Source organism: Dipodomys spectabilis, unplaced genomic scaffold (assembly GCF_019054845.1).
Source record: "Dipodomys spectabilis isolate Male_0828 unplaced genomic scaffold, ASM1905484v1 ptg000054l, whole genome shotgun sequence".
Classification (NCBI taxonomy): domain Eukaryota; kingdom Metazoa; phylum Chordata; class Mammalia; order Rodentia; family Heteromyidae; genus Dipodomys; species Dipodomys spectabilis.
In genome coordinates this window covers 35199958-35223376 of record NW_024870731.1, presented here as the reverse complement: position 1 = coordinate 35223376, position 23419 = coordinate 35199958, and the positions used below count along the sequence as shown (strand labels likewise).

The window sequence follows — 23419 nt, the reverse complement described above, 5'->3', positions numbered from 1 at the left end:
TCATTGAAAATCTTAATGGATCCAGTCCAAGAGAGATCACCTTTATGCAGAATGCACGTATAAACGTGATTAACTTTAGTATGGTCTTGTTTGTGACCATTTGGGTAAATGCCCAAAAGTGGGATTGCTGGGTCAGGGGAGCTCTATGTGAAGTCTTTTGAGGAACCTCCATACTACTTTCCAAAGTGGTTGAACAAGTTTACACTCCCACCAACAATGCAGTAATGTTCCCTTCTGTCCACATCTCTTCCAGCATCTGTTGTTATTAGTGTTCTAACTGGGGTGAAGTGGCATCTCAATGTTGTTTTGATATTGCATTTCTTTTATGGCTAGGGAGGTTGAGCATTTCTTCATGTGTCTATTGGCCATCCTTCTTTCTACTTCAGAGAAGTTACTCTTTAAGTCTTTAGCCCACTTATTTATTGGGTAGTTGTTTCTTTGAGGATTTGTTGTTGGGGATTTAATTTTTTGAGTTCCATGTCCATAGTATGGCTACTGAAGGTCTTCTCCCAATCTGAGGGCTTTCTATTGATCTTGCACAATTATGTTTATTGCAGCATTATTTACCATAGCTGAGATATGGAACCAACTCAGATGCCCCTCAGTAGATGAATGGATCATAAAATGTTGTATATATACAGAATGGAATTTTATGCCTCCTTCAGAAAGAATGGCATTGCCCCATTTGTTAGGAAATGGAAAGACTTGGAAAACACTATATTAAGTGAAGTAAGCCAGGCCCAAAGAAACATAAGTCCCATGGTTTCCATTATTTGCAATAACCAGTATATGTCTGAGACAAGCAAAAACAGTTAGATAAGTTGATATTAGGTGAAATGAACCCCAGGATAAGGACTCAAATGTTTTTTCTTTCTTGCAATTGTTTCTACCATATTTATAAGATGATTTCTTTGTTGCTTTGTGTGTCCCTCCCCCACGGTATAACCCCTGCTTTCACTATATTTGATGTTGATGTTGGTAAAATTTGTGGAGGGGAAGGGAAAAACAAATTATTTAAATAGGGATACAGATGGACCCATTGCAACAATGAGATGTACAAGACGTTATTTCGAAAAACTCCTCTGTACGGTATTTTCACAATTTAAAAAAAAGTGATTAACTTTTTCCTAAATTTTCCTGTTTTGAAAGGGACTGTTTTTAAGGTATTCAGTGGTCAGAATATGTTCATAACCCACCCCAGGCACTGTGGAGAGTATTGATTCCCTCCATCTAGTCACACCACCACACAATGTGTTGATAAGCTTCTAAATCAAGAAGCAATTTTTGCTTTTTGACAATGATATAGAAAGTATCTATTTTTTTTTCATGATAGTATATGGGCTTTATGTAGTCTATTCAGCAAAATAAAAAAAATAAAGGGAAATCATTTTTTTCTGGTTGTGGTCAAGAAGAATTGAATACATTTGAAAGTCAATCTTTTAATAAGAATGAACATATACATATCCTAAATCTAGAAAGCAATTCTGTTGTTGTCTTTTTTATATTAAAAATATATTATTACTTTAAAACATGTTTTTTTCCTCTCTCTTCTTGTATGACATGGTCACTGTTGCTCTGAATGTGTGTGATATGAGTATCAGAAGTGAAGAACATGAAGAACTTGTCCCGGAGAAGAAACAGTTTTGATAGGCACTAGAGATGTGCAATCACCAAGTGCAACAGAAACACTGGTGAATTCGGGCTCCACTAGCAGACAACACTTTTTAAACACCATCTCTAGGTAGGTTGAAACTGAACCATTGAGGAGGGAGGGCCCATTGATAAAGACCCGTATCTAGGACACTGCATAAAAAGCCATTAAACATTTCAAGCCAGGCCTGCTGTCAAGACTGTAATCCCACCTACCTGGGAGATAGCAATCAGAGGATTGTGATTAGCGGCCAGCCTAGGCATAAGAGATCCCAAGACTCCATCTCACTCAATGATGGATTTGGACGATGTAGACCTGTTATGTATGTAAGGGGCCAGCACAGTTGCTGAGTGATTGGTGCATGCACATGAAATCCTTAGTAAAATGGGTAGCACAAGTCGGAGGCTCACAGCCTAGGCCAATCAGGCTGTAAGACTCTACCTCAAAAACTAACCAAAGGGGGACTGGAAGCATGGGTCAAGTAACTGGCCAAGAAAGCTAAAGCTTGGGAGTTCAATCTCCAATACTGGCTATATTCCCACCCCACCCCTACCCCCCAACAAGCAATCAAACATTTAAAAATTAGAATAAATCATGGAATAGAGAATGGGAGGGGTACTAAAGAGTTACTAGATTCTTCATCAAAAGCTGATACAGCCGCATACATGTTAATTAAGATGCCATGTAAATTAAAAAAGAAATAGGGGTCTCATTGTGACCCATTTCAATGGTTCCGAGGATCAGCAGTAAAATTAATAAAAATAGAATACAAAAATATAACTAGTTCTTTTCAAATCTGTTCAGAGGAAGCAAATCATGTAAAAGCAATTATTCTGTGTTCTAAATAAGAATAGGTGTGAATACAGACTCAAAATAACTATACCCTTTCAAAAAAGTTCAACAGCATCAGAAGAGTTATTGGCTCTGTTTACAGCAGTTTAAAAAATTAATACTACAAAGATAAATTTTGTTTAAGCTGGGAATAGGAAATAATGGTCAGTAATACCTCACCAAAATTAAAAATAAAATATTAGGGACTATATTAAGAATATTTTATTATTTTACTCTAGAAATGTTGCGTGCATTTATAAAATGGAGCCTTGTATCTCTGAAAATTTTATAAAAACAATCACATCCATGGAGTTCGCTGTGAAAATTGGAGTCTGAATCCATGCTCTGTAACCTTAGGCAAGTACCTCTTTCCCCTAGAACTCAGGGTCTCAAAAGCTCATTAGAGATCAAATATTAATATCTAACTTACTACACAGTTTGCAGTGTAACTCATTTTTTCTCCTTAAAATCTTAACTTAAAGCATTTGTCAACTAAAAATAACAGAAGCTTCCTTTTTTTTTTAATTGTGAAAATACTGTACAGAGGGGTTACAATTACGTGGGCAAGGTAAAAGTACATTTCTTATCAAGCATTGTTGCCTCCTCCTTTGTTTCGCTTCCCATCTTCCACCCCCCCTCACTTCCCCCTTCTCCACCCTCCACCTCCCACCCCGGCCAAACTTGTAAAGTTCGTTTTTCGACATAATGTCTTGTACATCTCATTGTTGCAATGGGTCCACCTGTATCCTTATTTAAACAATTTGTTTTTTCCCTTCCCCTCCACAAAGTATATCAACATCAAATACAGTGAAAACAGGGGTTATATTGTGGGGGAAGGACATACAAAGCAACAAAGAAATCATCTTATAAATGTGTTAGAAACAATCGCATGAAAGGAAAAAAAAATTTGAATACATATCTTAGGGTACATTTATTCAGCTTCAGATTAATCAGCTAATTGTATTGCAATTTCTTTAAATATCATAAAAACAGTTAATGATTGAAATACTTTGTTTTGACTAATCAATATCATGACCCCAGCAAGAAAAATCCAAAAATTTATATCCTGTGCACTATCTTGACAATATATAAAATTTCAGCTTCCTTGAGCATACCAAAACTTTTTAAAGAAATTAGTAAACTTTCAGAGGCTAATTAAATTACATTTGCAAGTGTGAAATTTGTCATTTAATTATAAAATTAAAGGTAGAAATGCAAAACTAACCTGCCAAAGTTCCTCTAGGTCATAAATATAGCAAAAACCTTTCTCTACCAAACACAAAGGAGTAGCCCCAATTAATACAAACCTAATCTTAAACTTAACTCTATAGGATCAATACTATAGTTTATTTTATGACATAACTTTTGTAGTTTATTTTATAAGTACCTAAAATTAGAAGACATTTTTCCTCTAAGGAGTTTACTATGTCAAACAAGTTTTTTGTTGTTACTTAGATATTTGGAAACATGGAGATGGTAAGAACTATTCAGCAGTAGAATAATTTTCTGCATAACTTAGAGGTAAACAAAAATTATTTTATTTATTATTATAGCTACTGGATGCACTAATTCTAAGCTCTTCTGATCTCAGAGAATTCTATTCATATTCTTAAATAACCCTGGGGAACTTGACTTTTTTGAAATCTGACTTAGAATACAGTTGAAATCACTCCAATCAGGGCCTCTTTGCAGCTCAGTTAATTCCAAACCCATTTCATGATGTTCTTATCTGCTTGGACCACAGCTCTGATAGGTGTTTGTCTGCCCTTAGAATCACTACTCTAACATCATGCTAATTGTGTGCATTAACACCTAACATAGATGCTGAATGATACAGGAACAAAAAGAAGCCTCATCCTCAGAAATTAACCAGCCCAACTGGGAACATGGGTCAACATTAATAACTTATTCCGCTTTCATCACTCTGAAAAATTTTAAATTCTAGGCCATGTTATTTCATTCATTTTGGAGTCTAAAATATGATTAATGACACACTTAAAAAGCAATCTAATTTTAAGCAGGGAAGGTTTATTTTTTACTCTTCTTTCAATATATATAATAAAAAGTGATACCTTTTGACATCTTCAAGAATGCCAAATGTAAATGAATGTTCTTGAATTGGCTGTAGGTAAGTACCTAGGCATACTCGAAATAAAACAAAATTTAATTAGCTTAAAAATCTAGTCTGCAAACAAGTAATGGAACTTTTTAAGGAAGTGAGTATTCAATAATTTTCATATAAAACCAGATTGCCTGTTATATGGTCGTTTTGTGGGGCATCAAATGAAAAGACCTGGTTTACTAACACAGTCACTTGAGTTCTTCTACCTACAAATAATATCCTACTGATATTATTGGGGCAATTAACTTGATGTGTTAAGTGTCCTGTGCTCTCAGGTGCCCAGATGAAACATAATCTCTGTATGGATGAGATGAGCACTAGCACCGGGGAATGAATAAAATAGAGTGCCCTTCACAATGTGGTTGAACATCATCCACTTTATCTGCATGTGTGAAAATAAGAAAATAAATAAAAAACACAACAGTGGAGAATCCTTTCCACCTAAATGCCTCACCTGGACTATCAAAGTTCTCTTGCCTTGAGAATGGAATTGCATCATTCCTTGTCCTGCTGCTCAAACCTTTAGAACCAGTAGATCGATTCACATCTACATATAGCAGTGTTTCTAGTGCACAGTTAGCAGAATGTGGGATTTCTAAGCCTATATCACATAATTCAATTCACTTCATACATGTCCGTATACCTTGCAACACTGATTCTTGCTCCGCTGGGATCCATGACCATCACACATCCAAGACCAAGAACTCAATGCTTTTTTATACTTGTTATCATTTTTGACCAGAAAGACATATATTCAACAGAACAAGGTAATCACACTGTGGAATAAATTCATGCAATAACTTTCACTGTACTAGTAATGCTATGGCATGTATCAATTCATAGGTGCATGCATGCACACACATACATACACATGTATATTTGGTTTCCCTTTCAATTGTTCATGATAACCATGAGCTCAGAGAAATGCATGAAGTCAAAGGGGAAGTTCATTGAATAGACTTCTAACCACAATATTTATTACTTGATATAAAAATAACACTCAAAACCACAGCATCCTAAAATAATTCACTTAAGAAATTTATAAAGGCTTTCAAGAATGAACAAATCATTTATATTCTCAATTCTCAGTATAAAGGTATCTGTAAACTGGCTGTACTCTATTTTTTCCCCACAGGAGCCAAAATCAGCACAGGCCTTACATGTTGGTTTGTGCTCATAGCCCACATATATACATACATATATATATATATATATATATATATACATATATATATATGTGTATATATATGTTTGTATATACATGCATGCATATATGTATATGTGTGTATCACAAATACATTTACTCACATATCAGGAAAACCAATGGAAAATTTTATCTAACAGAATTTTACTATGTCTTTATCTCTCTGGTTTGATTTAAGAGTTCATCATTTTAGTCAGGCACCAATGGCTCCTAGTTACCCAGGAGGTTGAGATACAAGAATTGCATTTCAAAGCCAGCCTGAGCAGGAAAGCCTTTCAGGCTCTTTCCCTTAACCATCAAAAATACTGGAAATGGAGCTATGGCTCAAGTAACAGAATGACAGCCTTGAGCAAAAAAGACCCTGAGTTCAAGCCCTAGGACTAGAAAAATAAAATAAAAGAGTTTGTGATTTTAACTACTTTTAAATCCCAAATGAACTGAATACGACTTCCAGAGACAGGTTTGTGCCGTGTGAGTCTTGGTATGTTTTTAATAAAGATACACTCGTTATGGATCAAAAATAAGTAAAACAGGAAATGAAGCTACTCCATAACATTTTATTTTCCTTGTAAAAATGAGACACATATCAACTACCATCTTTTTTAATACTATATAATCAAGCCTTTCCAAATCACATGAGGGACACACAAAGGCTCATTCTCAAAATCACATGGGTTCTCCTGAGAGTTCATTACATGAGTGAAAAGATTCATGAAGCAAAGAGATACATGAAAGCCTCCCTTGTTCGTCTGGGTGCAGACTTGAGTATGGTGAGACTGTTTGCTCCGTGGGTTGGGCTCTCACTTTTTACACAGGGTCTCATTGTCTAGAGACTTTGTAGCCTCTCTGCTCTTAATGGTACTTGGGTCTCAACAAAGTGAAGGCAGAAGCTACCTAACACTTTAAAGGCTAAGAATAAAGACAGCTTTGCATTTACTATTTTACTTCACTAAAACAAGACATGGGGCATTATAAGTTAGGAAGTGGCAGACAATAACCATCTTTGAAGATGATCTACCCCAGTGAGGAATTTACATACCTTCATTTTTTTTTTTTAAATAAAGTTTCAGCTCAGGATGGAAAGGTTAAATCTGTTGTTATCCTTAATACATAACAACTTAGGAAAATACTCAGGAGCCCTGTTTGGAAAACTATCTATCATTTATTATTTATTTTTACTTTTTTTCTAAATTATTGTTTCATACATTCTCCAAGCTTTTACCTTTTCAGGTACATTTAAAAATTAGTAAATATATGTTATTATTTTTTTCACTAGCTGTTTCTAGTCAGTACTTTGAAAATAAAAACAATATATGGCACAAGGAGAAAAATATACTCAGTTTGAGTGAAACTCAAATCATGTTTGGGGTGTCTCTTTCCCTTTGAGAGTGGGCACACTCTGTTACAGTGTGCCTCTGTCTTTCTGCTTGCCTACTTGTCTGTTTTTTGTCTGTTCGTCTGCTTGCTTTATTACTCAATAAAGCTCTACCAAATTTTCTTACTATAAAAAAGCATGTTTGACTTTGTCATAACGTAAGGAAGCTAGATTGGTATTTTCTCACTGTCTGCCCAATTATCCTATGATCTCCTTATCTGCTTGATGCCACGTATTTCAGTAAAGTGAAGTTCTCTGACTGAGTAAATCAGGAGCTCTTGGCTTCCTTAGGAACATAATCCCAAGGCTTAGACCAGTTATGGAAGCTCTCTGCCAGGGTCTCCTCTGACACCTGACAGTCTGATCCACTTGTCTTCCCCTGGGCTTTATCAGTGCTTTCTTCCTACTATGTTCCTCTCCTTGTGTCTCTTCTAGGTGATCATTGTTTCCTCACTTTGAACTTCACTGTGACTAGTCATCACTTTCCCTTGGCAGTCTTCACTGACTTTCCTCTCTCCATTATTAAAAAAAATATTGTAAAGTAAATGTACAGAGGGGTTACAGCTACATAAGTCAGTACTGAGTACATTTTTTTGAACAGTGTCACCTATTCCCCCATTTTCTCTCAGTTTTTTCCCTCCCCACCCCCCACCCCTACCAAGTGGTACAGTTCATTTTCATTATACTAATGACTATGATTGGACTTTCTTCTCTTGGTTATTTTATCGATTTATACTATCAGGAAGCTTTTCTTCAAGGACACTTATCTGATATTGGATGTCATAATTCAATTCAAATATGTGCCCGCAAAGTTCTATAAGAATCATGATGCTAGGACATACCATTCTAGACCCTGATAGCTCATTCTTCTATTTCCAAGAGCATAATGGAACATCACTTCTTACTCCCCTCTGGGATTAGCGCATGAAATGTGAATTTAAGTGATACAGTATCACCTCTGGGTAATAGTAGCTAATTGCTACTGCAAATCTCTGGAATTCTTTGTAATAAATCGTGGATGAATGAATGCAGCTGTAATTGAAAAACTGGTTCTCATGGTGGTCAATTGCTTCAGAGCTGCCCACAGAGACAGAATTGTGTGTATGTGTATGGTTAGGAGAGTGTGTGTGTGGGGGGGGGGGGGGGGGTTATGTATGCAGTACTGAGGCTTGAACTCAAGCCTGAGCAACTTTTACACTCAAGGCTGTTACTCTACCATTTGAGACACAGCACCAGTTCCAGCTTTTAATTAGGCTAATTGGAGAAAAGAATCTCACAGACTTTCCTGCCTGGGCTGGCTTCAAACCATGAGTCTTACATATTAGCCTCCTGAGTAGTTCTCATATGGAAAAGCATGGGCCACTGATGCCATGCTAGAGAAATCTTTATTGGACTTATACTCTTGAAATCTGGAGGTAATTTGCCACTGTAGGAAATGTAGCTGGTAGGTTTCAGGTAAGTGTCCTTCAAGGGTTCATGTGTCAACGATTGGATCTCTAGTCTTTGGTGCCGTTGGGAGGTGGTTGGAAAGTGGAGGTCAGCAAAAGGAAGTCCATGACCTTGAAGGAGAAACTGGGATTCCAGGCTCTCCTTTTATGCTTTGTTCCTTTACTCCTTACTAAGCAAATTGCTCCACTGCTTATAATTTACTATAATGTGGTCTTGCCACAGGCAAAAATACAGAAACAAAACACAGGAGCCAACCCACCAGGGATTAAAATGTTAAAATATCTACAACCACAAACCAAACAAGATCTTCTCCTTACAAGTTGATTTTGTCATGTGATATTTCAGACTAACACTAAACAGACTAACTTAGCATTTTAACCTGATTCAAGAATGGCATTATTCTACACCAGCAGAACATTTTCACTTGATGCCTTCCAATTTTTTTCCCACTTAATGATGTCCAACAAATTGTGAATATATTCAGGTAGAAATCAACAAACTTGTTCCTAAAACTATGTAGAAACCAAGTGTCTTCCAGATTTAGATGACATCATATACTTAACATGTGTCATAATATCACTATGGCAAGTCAGATCAGCATACAATGTTGTTTCCTGCTCTGTGCATCTGGAAAGCAAGCTATCCATCTCCCATTCTTCAGGGGTAACCAAGGAAGAAAATAGCACACAGTTTGCCAACCCCTTTTCTCTCTGTAACATATAAACTGCTTTTTAATCTACATATGTTTACATATTTATACAGTTACTCACATTCACTTATGAATTTTTATACTGTACTAAATTCCTGAAAAGCCCACAGTGCATTTTGCTCAAGAGATAGTTCTGAAAAACAATTTATAGTGATATAATAAATTCTTAAATTTCCTGATTACTTTGTCCTAGAGAGGATTCCATGTTTGCCAAGAGCAGAGACATAAATTTAAGATTAACATTAATTACCATTTTAACGTGAGCTACTTTTTTACAATCAGATTTAGATGACACTGTAATAGCATACTTGGAATGAGCATGAATGTATATAAATTTATGTTTTTCTGGTGTATTTAAAATCTAATTCATTAAGTATGTGCTGAGTACTCACCAAAGCTGTGCTACAAGTTGGAGCTAAGTAGATAAAAATGAAATAAAACAAAACCATCTTAGTAAACCTGAAACTTATTAATTCTGATTTTTCTATTGCTTAATAGTCACTCTCAGTTAAAATGGATTGTAATAAATCAGCCTGCAAAAGTTCATGCCTCTTATCCTAACTACTCAGGTGGTTAAGATCTGGAGGATTGTGGTTTTAAGTCAGCCTCCAGCTGAAACCTTTCCAAAACTTCATCTCCAATATAACCTTTAAAACACTGGGCATGAAGCAAGGCTCAACTGGAGTTCACTGGGCTAGAAAGCAAACAAGATGAGCAAGATAAGGCCCTGAGTTCAACTATAATACAACACACACACACACACACACACACACACACACACACACACACACACACACAGGATTATAAAAAAACTAGGACAATGATTGTATATCACCTATAAGCAGAGCAGTAGTATTTTGAAACATTAACTCATTCTGTGTTCATGTTATGCTCTGACTCAGGTAAAAAGGGCTCTATTACATCAACTTGGAATCCAAGATTCACATGGTTGATGACAAGTTTGAGAATGTTGTACACAGAAAACTCAACAACATAAATGTATCCAAGCCTTTGAAAATAATTTGAGACATCAAAGTTATGAAATATTTATTGATAACTCTCTAGAGTATAAGAGAGAAAAAATGAAATTGCAAACAGAAAAACAACATAAGCTAGCCTTACCTAAAAGAACAGACTAGATACAAATGACCAAACAACATAGTTTGTTCAGCCCTATTTCTAGGGTATATTTATATGTTTTCTCAGTCCATGGTTTTTTATTTGTTAGGTTTTATTATTTTTTTACAGGGGTGTATGCAGGCTCTGGGTGTTCATCTATGTGAAAGTATATATGTGAGCTCTCTTTGTCTTTTGTGATGTGTTTATTTTGTTTACCACGTACTAAATTCCACAAAGGATTGAACCTTTATTTGTTCTTCTTTGTGTACTAAGTATCTGGGTCATAATAGATGGGAAATATTCACCAAGTTAGTGTTTCCATTGAACACTTGTGTGTAATTAGTAATAGGATAATTTACTAATCACCTTGATATATTTGTAAATATATGTACTTCTTGATATAGAAATTACACTCCATGAATTGGTTTTTCTGAAATAACTAGACATGTATAAAAGATCTGGGTATAAATAATAGTTACAGCATTATTCATAAATAGTAAAAAAAGGTAATTATTATGATAGGTTACTGGTTAGGAAAATGAAGGAGCACCTTTATTTTTATAATATGTAATGATATTTGACATTACTCATGTTTGTTTTAATAAAAGTATATTATAGCTGGGCACTGGTGGCTCATACCTGTATTCTAGCTACATAGAAGGCTGGGATGTGAAGATCATGGTTCAAAGCCAGCTGAGTTAGGAAAGTCTGTGACACACTTATCTCCAACTAACTACCAGAATACCAGAAGTGAAGCTTTGGCTCAAAGTGGTAGAGTATTTGTTTTGAGCAAAAGAGCTCAGAGATAGCATCCAGATCCTAAGTTCAAGCCCCATGACCGACTAAAAAAGTGCAAAAATATAAAAATAAAAGTATGTTCTAAAGCACACTGGCTAAATTCCTACCAATGTTTCATTTCACATAGACATACACATAGGGCTGAAGAATAAAAAATGTAGACTAGCAGAATAAAAGTAGCACTGATTACTCTTCTAAAATCCATATAGTACCTGTATCAGGAATTTATAGTTAGAAAAGTTATTAAAATACATTTTATTCTGCTTGTTGTTAAGTTTCCTTCACTTGCTACATATGATTTTGATTTACTATAGGTATTTAGGAAAGTGCTGTGGTTTGCAAATTTGGAACACATTTTACTATCTTAATGAGTCCACAATTACCATTTACTTGTTGAAAATGAATCACATTCAGGTAAGAGAAGCAAGCACGAGATGAGGCAGTTCTGTGAGTATGAGTATAATAGGAAATAATATGCTTAGTCAATACACTTGTTTTACAGTCAGATTCTGAAACCTGTGGATCTGGTAGACTACCCTAAATCACTACCAAAAAGGAGGGATAATCATTCTCTGAAAACATGTATCACTTTCATGTTGATCTTTTTATTCTTGCTTATAAGCAAAAGAAAAAAAAATCAAGGTTCAAGCCCTTGAGGAGAACTTAGCTTCTGGAGGACAAAATAACCACCTTTGTACAAAAAGGAGAGCACAACTCTGTAACTTAAGACAGATAAACTCCCATTGTCCCCATCCTTGTAAAAACTCAATGTTATTCATTTAAAGGATGAAAGGTCAACATAGTGATACCCCAATTAAAAAAAAATCACAGATGACCTAACCTTCCACAAACACAATATGTATACATAAAGGCTTCAAAACTTTGAATGTACCATTGATACAGGCAATAATGATTTTTATATACACACATATATATTTACAATATATATATATACAAATATTTCATACATATGTATATATACATATATGCATATGCTAGAAGATATGGCCTCAGTATCTTTTCTACAAACCACATAACAGCATATATGTATACACACATCATATATATATGTGTGTATGTGTATATATATATATGTATATATATATATATATGTATAATATACATGGGAACAAGGAAGTTCTCTTTTAAATTCTAGTTGTTATTTTTTTCCTGCCTTTGCATAAGCCATCTTCACATCTGTGGGATAAAGGATGAAACCAGAGAACTCAGCAGTAAGACAGCTTCTGTCAATGTATTGCATGTGCAGCACCCCTGACCACACCCATTTTAGACTTCTATGCTAATTCTAAAAGAACCTTTTGGACACACACATGTTAAAATTTATGTATTTATAGACTGGAATGTCATAATTAGCATATCTGTCAGCATCTCAGAGTCACAATTGCACTTTTAGGAATCTGCTAATGAACAAACATCTAGAAAACATCTGCCTAGAAAACATCATTCTGTTATGCACTTAAGAACAATAAATCCCTCCTACCAACCCTAGAACAAGGATACCTTTCATTTCCTTTCCCTCCCCTCCCATCCCCTATCCTGCCCTTCCCTGTGGTGGGGCTTGACAGCCCAGGGTGCTGTCCCTGTGCTCTTCCACTCAAGGCACGCACTCTACTACTTTAAGCCAAGCACTCTACTACTTTAAGCTACAGCGCCACTTCAGGTTTTCTGGTAGTTAAGTGGAGATGAGTCTCACTAACTTTCCTGCCCCAACTGGCTTTGAAACAGTATCCAAGTAGCTAGGATAACAGGCATGAGTCACCAGTAGCCAGCAAAAGAACATTTTTTTTTTTTAGGGATGCTTTTTTTTTTTTATTGTGAAAATACCATACAGAGGGGTTACACTTACATGGGCAAGGTAATGATTATTCTTATCAAGCATTGTTGCCTCCTCCTTTGTTTCCCTTTCCCATCCCTTCCCATCTCCCGTGGGCCAATCCCCCCCTCCATGCCAAAGTTGTAAAGTTCATTTTCAACATAACATCTTGTACATCTCATTGTTGCAATGGGTCCACCTGTATTCCTAGTTAAACAATTTGTTTTTTCCCTTCCCCTCCACAAATTATACCAACATCAAATACAGTGATGCCATAGTAATCAAAACAGCTTGGTACTGGCACAAGAACAGACCTAAGGATCAATGGAATAGAATTGAAAACCCAGAAATGAACCCACAGACCTATAGCCTTCTAATCCTCAATAAGGGAGCTAAAAAAAAAAAAAGAATGGAAGAAAGACAGCCTCTTCAGTAAATGGTGCTAGTGAAATTGGTTAATCACTTGTAGAAAACTAAAGCTAGATCCTTATATATCACCCTGCACCAGAATCAACTCCAAATGGATCAAAGACCTCGGAGTCAAAGCAGACACTCTGAAAACATTATAGGATGGAATAGGAGAAATCTTAGGTCTCCTTGGCACAGGCCCAAATTTTCTTAAAAGAGACTCAGAACTTTTCTAAAAGTCAAACATGGTGACTAGTTCCTATAATCTCTTCAAGACTGTAAGATACTACCTTGAAAAAATTAAAATCTACAACACACACACACACAAACACAAACACACACACACACACACACACACAAACAACACACACACACAAACACAAACACACACACACACACACAAACAACACACACACACACACAAACACAAACACACACACACACACACACAAACAACACACACACACGTGAAACAACGTTCTTCAATTCACTCTTTTATTCACCCGTAGAAAAGTATTAGCAAATCTGATTTCTGGTCTTTCCTTTCTTGCTCTGCTGATTGACACAAATAGCCAAAAAGACGATAATGTTCTGATAAGGAATCTCTTCCCACTGGACCATCAGAGTATTCATATTTACAATCTTCCTGAAGAAGTTTGGCATAAAAGTTCCTATGTAGCTCTTATGTAGCTCCTGAAGGTGACTTTGTCACAGAAGAAAATCATAAATAGCAGGAATGGTGAACCACCACCGGGGAAACACAGCAGATACACATAACTGGGGGATTTTTTTTCCCATAAAAGCAACAGTCAAACTTCAGCTCCACAAGAAGCTTACACAAGAGTTCAACAAACTGAATGGTGGAAGTGATACTGTTCAGTAAACACAGAATAGCAGGGGAGTACTTAAGATCTGGAAAATAATTGGCAGAGAACAAAAATACTCTTGAAAGGTAAACCCACTCGGGTTTTGGAGTGTCATGCTTGAAATCTTAGCTGTATAAGAGTCTGAGATTCTGAGGATCATGATTTAAGATCCAGCCCAGGAAGAGAAGTCTATGTGATTCCATTTCCAAAACCAACAGAGAAATTGGGACTAGAGACCTGGCTCATGTGCCAGCCATCAGCAAGCAAGTCCAGCAAGCAAGAGGCCCAGTTTAATTCAAACCCCAGTATGCAAAAACAAAACAAAACCTCTCTTCAATATATCTGTATATGGAGATCACACATCACAGACAGGAAGATAATAAGAGAAAAAAGTAAAATCAGAAGAAAAGACCAAAGTACAGAATGAACATCCCTAAAGGAACAAATAAAAGGGTTGAAAAGATTTAACACTGACATACACAATAGTTGAGAAATTTTTAGAATTGAAGGACAGATTTAAGAACTTGGAAGGGATAAAAAGAATAAATTTGAAACAACTCTAAAAATACACACATTGGTGAACCTGAGGACAAGAATGACACAGAGAAATTCCTAAAATATACCAGAATGAAATACCAATAAAATACTGAACTATAAAATAAAACTGCATGCAGTGTTCTCATGAAGAAAATTTTAACCTAGAAAATCTTGCAACAGACTTTGAAAAACATTGTCCAGAGGAAAATACACATCTACAGAGTTTCCATGGTCAACGGCAATATTGTTTTAGAATGTAAATAAAATAATATTCAATGCATAAATATTAAGGGAGCTTAATAGGTTTTCTAGAATGGCTTCTTTGTTCCCTACATATTTTAACATCCATTAGTTGTCCAGCAATGTTTGATTCTTCCATGTGCATATGTGCATACAATATACCTTGATCAGACTTGTCCCTCCATAACTTTCCCTCTTCCCCTTCCCAGATCAGTCTGAACAGGCTTCATTGTTCTGTATAACACCTGCTCATGATCTTTGATCATGATCTTCCTCCTTCACCCTGTCTGCTCCCCACTCCCTCTTGCTTCTACTTACACCCACCAGACCCTTGTTACATTCCATTATTCTTTCTTCTTTTACTGTCTGCAAATTGTCCAACAATTAGCAATAGTGCACATGGGAAATGACTAGCCGGTGAGCATGTTACTGACAAGAAGAAATGGTAAACAAAAGAAGTCAGGGAAAGGTGTGATCAATTTAAACAAACACTGGCAAAATTATTAGGCAGTTTAAAAATAAATGGTAGAGATATCTTGGGAGGAATTTGAGTAAGCCATAGTCTTGTTTGCAAAGAGGACTGGCATTTATGTGTAGTCAATCTTAGAAAATATAAAGTTGTGTGATGTGTTGTTACCTTATCTTTGTTCAATAAAACATAATGGAGAAGATTAGATTTACTGTACTAAAAGCCAAAAAGGTGTGAACAAAGGTTGGATTGGGTTATTTACAAGTGTTCAAGGCTACAGAATCCTAACTATTTAGGAAACGGAGATGTGAGGATCAGGGTTCGCTGCTAGCCTGGGCAAAAAAAAAGAAGTTTGAGAGACTCCATCTCAACTAACAGCTGGGTTCAATGGTAAACACCTGTTATTCAAGTTGTTAAGAAACCACAATGGCTAGGGCAGTGGTACATGCCTATCATCCCCATTGATACAGGAAAACACCAGTAGGGGGATCAAAGTTCAGAAATAAACAATACAAAAACACTCCAAAACACAAAAAAACGGGCTGGAGGTGTGGCTGAAGATAATTTTGATACTCTACATGGAAATTCTCACACTTGCTTAAAAGACCTAAATAAGGTATGAATGCCACATTTTAATAGTTACATTGTATAAATAAATATATCACTAAGAAAATAGGTAACAGAAATTTAATATTCACATGACGAAATACATTAACCAAGGTCAATGTTGAAATGAAATGTGGAATTAAATTAGTAGGTTCAATAAGTTTATTTTCAGTATGAGCTCTTTATCATTTGTTTTGTGTGTCTGGTATTACTAGGCTTGAACTCAGGGCTAGGATGCCCTTAGCTTTTTCACTCAAAGCTACTACCCTACAAATTGATCCATACCAATGCTTTGTGCTTTTTGCTGGTTACCTGAGGAAAAAAGTCTCAAAGACTTTTCTGCCTAAACTGATTTTGAGCTTCAGATCTCAGATCTCAGCCTCATGAGTAGCTAGGATTAGTTATGAGCCACTAGTACAAAATTTATATAATACTTTGAAAGAATAGTATACACACACACACACACACACACACACACACACATATATATACATATATATGTTAAAATTAAGATAACAAAGAACAAAAAAGAATGGCTTCTGGACTGAAGAAAATTATAATTTACTCCCATACTATTAGGTAATTTTCACTTAAAAATGTATTTAGCACTTTATGGTTCTAAATGGTAGAAATTAATAAGTATCCAATTTGGGGATTACATGAATATTTACAATACCTTTGATCAACAAAAATGGCATAAAAGATGTGAATCACTTCCTTGAAAATTTAAAACTTAGATAAAACATTAAAACATTTTTGTAAAAGTGTGAAAATTGCAAAATACAAAAAATTCCTTTAAGACAAAAACTTTCCCTGTGTGAGTACTAAAGTTGAAGTCCAAGTATATTATTTAAATTTAAATGGTAACCACAAGAAAATATTACAATAATATAAATTATTGGAAAATCTTTGGAAAATAAGACTGAAAGGTATATGTGGAAGGGAGATATCTATATTTTAATTTAGTATTTTCCTGGAAGTTCAAGTTGTTTCCAGATGTATGCCTGAGACATAAATATTTTATGTAAAAATAGAACAAAGGAATAAAAATAGGAAGAAATACAGACATTTTGTAATAGTTTTCTCTGTTGAAAGGGACCAATTTCTTCCAATGTTTTCATTTGCTTCTTATTTCTTCTTATGCTTCTTATGTATAATCAGAAATTTAAATAAACTCTCTTTTTTAATCAGACTCAATTGCTTCTTCTATACAAAAATATCAATTCTATTTTTAAGCTACATGGATCCAAGGACCAGCATTTCTAAATCTAAATTTAGATTTTTAACATTCTTTTTGAACGTCTTCAATCTCCACTTTTATTTCCAAGTATGATTTATATTCCAAATTTAATTATTTGAGACATACAAAATACAATTGATTAGGTGATGATTATTGTTTTGTTATCTTTATTGTTTTATATTACTTTCACTCAATCCCAAAGCTCATATAGAAATGTTCTAACAATAATAATGTAATTATAAACAATGAACACATCAGATTGCCTATTAATTGTCAAACATTCTTCCAGGATGTTTTCAACATTATCTTATCTATTCCTGTTAATAATACTATGAAGTCAATACTTTTATTATATTCATTATATATGGAGAATGTAGGGTATAGACAGGTCAATGTCAAAGTTATTGTATGCTAGATAGAGAAAAGAAAGCATTTCTTGGTGTCACCTGAACTCAGAAAAGCCTGGCTTAAGAGGTTTCGTTCTCACTCTCATTTATAAATACTCAGGGAATGGCACTTGTTTCATTAACAAGACGATGTTTGCTTCACTGAAGCATCATAATATCTAGGTAACTTCATCCATCCAAGCATCTGTTTTTCATTCACTCATTTATTCCATTGAAAACTATCATATACAAGGTATACATTCATTCTACTTCCAAAAGGGAAGGGGCATTTTTATTCATATAATAATCAAATTCATGTGTAAATTACCTTAGGATTTATTGCAAGACACTGATATCATCAATACAGGCTCTCAGAAAGAGGCTCAAGAAGCCCGTTTCATTTCCCTTATCTCCCTGATGTCATGCATTTATCACAACCCTTATCTTTTTGTTTTTTCTCTCCATCCTTCCTTCCCTCTCCCTCCATTTCTTCTTCCTTCTTTCCTTCCCGTCCCCTTCCCTTCCTACTTCCTTTTTTGTCTCTCTTCTTCCATCTTTCTCTCTTTCTTCCTTCCCTTTCTTGTTTGCTTCCTTCATTCTTTCCCTCCTTCCCTCCCTCCCCCTTCCTTCCTTCTTTCCTTTCTCCTTCCCTTCCTCCCTCCCTCCCTCCCTCCTTCCTTCCTTCCCTCCCTCCATCTCTCTCTGTTTCTTTCTTTCTCTCTCTCTCTTCCTTCCTTCCTTCCTTCCTTCCTTCCTTCCTTCCTTTCTTCCTTCCTTCTTTTCTTTCTTTCTTTCTTTCTTTCTTTCTTTCTTTCTTTCTTTCTTTCTTTCTTTCTTTCTTTCTTTCTTTCTTTCTTTCTTTCTTTCTCTCCTTCCATCTCTCTCTTTTGATTCCTCCCTCCCTTTCTCTCTCTTCTCTCTTCTCTTTTAATTCATTTTTTTATTTTGGGATAATCTTGCATCGTAGCCCAGGTGGCCTCAAACTCCAATCCTCTGCCTCATTCATCAACCACTCTTCCCATTAAGCCACATTTCCAGCCCAAACCTCAACTTTTAAAAAATAACTTTTATTCATCATTCATTCTACAGAAACAACAAGGAACAAGAGAAAGGTAGTGGTGATGGCTATAGGGATATCAAACAAATTCAAAGCAAAACCTTCTCTGCCCTCAAGACATTCACAGATTTAACCCTAAACCGCCAAGTGTGAGACAAATTCCCCCAGTTCTCAAATGCTAGAAACCATAGACCTCACAGAGGCATCAGGGAAAACCTACTTCTTTTCACTTTAACTTTTAGGAAGATACAGACAGTATAACCCAGAGACTTCTGCCTTAATGACTTTACTCTAAGTTATATCATTCACCCAAGTGTTGACCAAGTAAATAAGCATCAGCCAAAATAAGCAAGATGACCCATCTGGCAATTATACATCTTGGACATCAAATTTGCATTAAATCTGTAATAGCATGTCCACAAACACTGAACTTCACAGGTCTTCCCATAAAATCTCAAGAAACTATTGATAAACTTTAAAAAATTATTTTTTTCCTCTCTCGTGATTGTTTTGGGGGAGCAGATTCATATGCTCACATCAAAATTAGGTAACATAGAGTTTTCCTAGCTCCCTGCCTAGCACACACCTAACCCACAAATAAGATCTTGATTCATGATGATGAACTTGACTCACTCGATGAACTTCCATTGATCTATAAGCTCATCCAAAGTCTACTGATGTATTCAGATCACCTCAAGTCCATCAAAGAATTAGGGTTCACTCATGTGTTGCCCATTTGATGGGTTTTGACAAATATGTAGTAAGTTATATTCACTGTTACAGTACCATACAGAATACTTTCAAAGCACCAGTGACTCATGCACATAATCCTGCTACTCAGGAGGCTGAGAGCTGAGGACTGTAGTTTAAAGTCAGTTGGGACAGGAAAGTCCATTAGACTCTAATCTCCAATTAACCATTAGAAAACCAGCAGAAGCACTGTGGGTCAGAGGGGTAGAGCACTAGCCTTGAACAAAATACTCAGTGCCCAGGCTAGGTTCAAGCCACATAACCAAAGACAACCCCCTTCCCCCAGAAATGTAGTAACTAAATGGAAATAACAAGCTAAAAAATAAGAGAATAAAACATTCTAGAAGAAGATGAAAACACAGAACTAGAAGTTAAGTCAGAAACAGTGATACGGCACAAGTAGTTGAGAATCACCGTGAAAGATGGTAGGGCAGATTCAATAAAGAAAACAAAATGTAACTTGAAAATAACTTTGGATACCACAATAGCTGTGGAAGATGAACAAATGAGATACAACATGCCTACAATTGGTGACCTGGGAAAGAAAGAAGCAGTATAAATATCTGGCCCATCCCTGCTGTGTCAGGAAATCAAACTGCACACACACAATAAATCAAGAAATTGTGAAATAAAAGAATCTTTAATCAATGCGGTAAATGTCAAGAACATACTGATGAAGAATAAACAACTTTGGGACAAAAACAACAGAAAATAGCAAACAAAAACTCATGGACAAGGAGAATTCAGGAATAGAAAATCTATACATAGCCAGAAACCCCAGAAATATTGGTGAACTGATGAGCAAATACTGGTTGGCAAGGAATGACTTCTTTTAAATTTGAAGTGGGTCTAAATCAGGACCAGGAGAATTAGGTTGGAATGCAAATGCTATAAAACTCAGCAATGTAATCTGATAATAAAAATTTTAATTTAGGGAGGATGGGTGGCTTGATAATCATAAAGTATGTATGCTGATTTATTTCACTATCATAACAAGGATCTGTAAGATACTCCTTAATACTTAAATTTGCATTCGAAAATCACCTCCAAATAATATTTTCATATCTTTGTTTTCAAATTTAGGGTTTGCGGGAAGTAATACCTCCTTTGGAAAGAAATAGGTACCTAAATTTAGCCTTTTTTTTTTTTACTTTCATTTGGTTTCTTTTCTTTTTTTAGTTTAATTGAAATCTAAAATACAATCATTTTGTCAAATGTAGGTTAAGGTACCATTGTGATAAAGGAGTATCTATCATTGATCATAATACCATATCATTCTAAGAACTAAAACTGTATTACACCAAACCGTTCTTACTAAAGTCTCTCCCCTTTCCCCTCTTTTCTGTCACTCGTATCTCATCTTTATAATCAGAATTTAGGTATGAGGATAGTCTCTAAATCTCATGATTGTTATTTAGGAGTGATGCAATTTTTTCAAACTTTTATGTGCAGCTTATTTTTTAGAGTATACCTCATACTACAGCATCTAATCAATCTGATGATAATGAACATACATAACTAAATAAGTGTTTCATATTCCTCTTCCCCAGGTAACATCTTAAAAGGGTAAAAATGTACTTTTATGCTACTGAGAATTTTCATTTATCAAAAAAGCAAAAGTAGGTGGTAAACTTAATATAGCACAAAAATTTTTCCCAGTGTAATGGCATTGTGTGTGTGTGTGTGTGTGTGTGTGTGTGTGTGTGTGTGTGTAAGGAAGTTCATGTGCACTCATTCTCTATGGACCAAGTAAATCCACAAAGATTAAAACCAATGGGATCGTTCACTTAAAAAATGTTTGAAAGAAGTAACATAATGCAGTTGTTTATAAAGGATGTACTTGTTAAGATGTGATAAGTTATGCATTTATATAACCTCATATAGAGCCATGTATAAAAGTTTGCAGATTTGAAAATCTTAAGGCTGCATAGCTATGATTGTTGCTGACAGGAAAAAATAAAAATCAGTGAGGCATCAAAGATGACATGACTATGTATTTCTGTTTGTTACATAAATTATGCTACTGTTTTGTGTGCATATGTTTTCCCTGTGAAGATGTAGCTATTTACATGTGTGTGTGTGTGAGAGAGAGAAAGATAGAGAGAGGGAGGGAGAGAGAGTAGAGGTGTAGAGTGTTTATTAGCTCCTTCCATTATAAAAACAGTACACATAAATTGGAGAAACCTTCTACCACAGTGATTTTAAGAGATGATAAACAAATCCATCAGATAAATGAAAATTGCTCAAAACAAGTGATTCACTGTTCACCATATGGCTCCTTTTTATTACAGACATCTCTGGAAAACATTGTCACTGTAAAATAACATTAGGAATACCTCATTTTCCAAATTGATTCTATGTAATTTTACTCTTCTCCCTGTTTTCCTTTTTTTCTCTCTCTCTCAACATATCATTCATTTATTCATCTTGTGAATGCTTCTCAGAGGGCCATGTCAGGATGCTGATTATTTTAAACAAGTAGTTTTCATTTGGGCAAACAAGAACTCTGAATTCCAATTTCCCCCTCAACCCTCAATGTTACTGTATCACATTATCATAATAGGCTATGGATACATGCTTAATCTCAGAACTCTTCAAAGTTCTGTTCCCAAGCGATCAACTTCTGAAACTTTTCATAAACTATGATAAGAATCTCACGCCGAGAAGCTTTAACTCATGTGTGGTACAAAGGAAAAGCTATTTTCTCCTAGCTAAAACCAAAAAGCCAGACAACATTTGGTGAGTCTATGTGACCTGCAGTCTAGCTTATCTCCCATTACCAAAACCTTCCCTCAGGAAACTTTATAATCATTCCTTTCAATCATCCCTGGACATTGCAAACCACACCCCTGACAACCCTTTGGGGGGAAAATAAAAATTAGTAATCACATCTTCCCATCTGCCGTTCCCCAAAAGGAAGTGGCCATAGGAAAAGACCAGAATTAGCACTGTCATACCCTCTTGCCCATTAGTTTCTACTGCAGCAAAGACTAGTGAAACCCTGCAAAAAATATACCTGTATGCAATCTCTCTCTGTCTGGTTTGAGCCTCACTTCCCCCAATACAGATTTAATACATCGCTTTTCCCTCACAAGGAATAAATGCATTTTAATCATCAACATCATAGAAACAGAACATCAATAAAGCAGTCACACACACACACACACACACACACACACACACACACACACACACACACACACACACACACACACACACACACACACAAACACCCCAACCCCAGCTTTTACCTGTTATGCTAAATACAAAGAGACTGAAAGGAAGAAAAGCTGCGGCTTGCCCAGCAATATTCTCATTGCAGTAGACAGAGCAATTTTGCACTTAGAGATCTTACCAGGGAAATGTCTCGAGATCTTTACAGTGTTTTTTTTCCTTGCAGAACTCTCTTTCAAGCTCTCAGCCAAGGCATGCTGTGCATCCGGGCAGAACCAAGGCGTATGGACTGTCTACACAGCTGGGAGATAATGGGACGCTTTCTCTCTCTCTCTCTCTCTCTCTCTCTCTCTCTCTCTCTCTCTCTCTCTCTCCCTCCCTCCCTTCTCCTCTCTCTCTCTCTCTCTCTCTCTCTCTCTCTCTCTCTCTCTCTCTCCCTGGGACTGCAAGCCTTTTATCCACTGAGTATTGCGTGGCTCCTTTCTGGTGTTAAGCATGAAATACGTTTCTCCTCTCTTGCTGCATTCCTGACGGAAACTAGACAATTAGTTCTTCAGACCCATGGGCAAAGCTCCCGTTTGGAATATTCAAAAG

General features: G+C 35.8%; 1 protein-coding gene across 1 annotated transcript in view; it reads right to left on the bottom strand.

The window, feature by feature from the left end:
- The window catches only part of LOC122108014 (contactin-6-like), a 253962-nt gene extending 230825 nt beyond the window's left edge, over positions 1-23137 (bottom strand). Inside the window, 1 exon segment of the mRNA XM_042679950.1 lies at positions 23007-23137. The gene's annotated coding sequence lies outside the window, so the exon portion shown is untranslated.
- Positions 23138-23419: the final 282 nt, after the last annotated feature.